A 1,616-nucleotide genomic window follows, 5' to 3' on the forward strand; every position below is an offset into this window, starting at 1 on the left:
TAATTTATACGTATCTTTCATGCATAAGCATCATAGTATATAAGTGTTCATATTCTAATCCAACACTATAGTTTAAATCTAAACACACTAAAAGGCCCAATCTAAAGATTGGCTTTCGCTTCCTACCGACCTCCTCGAAAGAGGTCGGATTTAGGGGTGGCAATGGGTAGGGTAGGGTAGGGTTTGAAGCCAATCCTAACCCTATTCGCGGGTTGAGATTTTTATATAAACTCAACCCTAACTTTACCCGTTTTCAACCCGCGGGTACCCGACCCTATCTGCGGGTTACGAAAAAGATGCAAAATTATTATATAATTTCATGATAATTTAAAATAGAACTGACTTTTATGTAAAAAAAATATTAAATTACCAATTAATGATCTTTTTTTAGTGGCTAAGGATCTTTTACATTTAGTGAGAGGTCTTTGGTTCAACATCAACTTAAAACATATTTTTATATAAATATATAACATATACATATATAGAGTGCGGGTTGGTCGGGTAGGATTGATGCTCAACCCGCACCCTACCCAACCCGCACGAGAACCCAACCCGCACCCTACCCTACCTGCTGCGGATCGGGTTGACAACCCTACCCGATCGGGTGGGGTCAGGTTGGGTACCCGCAGGTAGGGTAGATGTTGCCACCCCTAGTCGGATCCAACGCAGACTCCATCCTAAGGAGTCGGGCTTGAAGGATAGCTGGCAGATAACACTTATTCAAATAAGTAACTGCCCCTAAAATCTCTCAACCCACTCGCAGGAGTCATATCCCAACTACCTTAAGATAAAGGGACGGTTATCCACCTTAAAAGGTGGAACTACTCCAACAGTGGTTATTAGTTCACCACTATAAATACACTGACACCCTCAGGTATCTTTAAGTCCCAATACTCTCTAAACCTCCTTAAACCCCTTGCTGACTTAGGTATCGGAGTGTGTTTGCAGGTAGCACCCCCCCATTCTCTCACAAGCACTAGTTGGACGGCGGCTCTCAGACGTGAGGCAAGTCGGAGTCCACCTCCTTTTTGACGCTTGGGGCCTATTCTTCAAGTCCAATCCACCAGTTTCAGGTTACCCACGTAACAATAAGTATTCATGATCCCTACAAAATTAGAGATAAGTAAAAAAGACGAACAAAAAGATGCACAATAGCTTTTATCGATGTTATTTCATCACACAATCTCCCAAATTAAAAATAAAATTAAACATGGAAGGAATATAATTTATTTTTTTTCCAAAGATAATAGGTTATATTTCATTAATTATTAAAAAATGAAATACAAAGATGTCCAAAAGCAGGACAGCATAATAAAAGGTGGGGATTTCCCAAAAACACTACACTGAAGGTATTCATCCAACGGTGCGTGGTCGAAAAACGAAGAAAAATCTTAAAGAAGAAAGAATGATAAATAAAATTGAATGCAACTAAGAGCTTGCCTCATGGAGATGACGACCTAAACTGGGAGTTCTTTGGATTTCACGGAGCAACTTGACAGAGCTTGCTAGAATGGCAGACGGCATAGAAGTAGAACCTTCAAAAATCAACTGGTTGCGAGCTTTCCAGCAGTTCCAGCAAATGATGGCAAGCAATTGAGGATTACGGTCAGCATTCT

The sequence above is a fragment of the Arachis ipaensis genome, chromosome B02 (assembly GCF_000816755.2).
Source record: "Arachis ipaensis cultivar K30076 chromosome B02, Araip1.1, whole genome shotgun sequence".
Taxonomy (NCBI): Eukaryota; Viridiplantae; Streptophyta; class Magnoliopsida; order Fabales; family Fabaceae; genus Arachis; species Arachis ipaensis.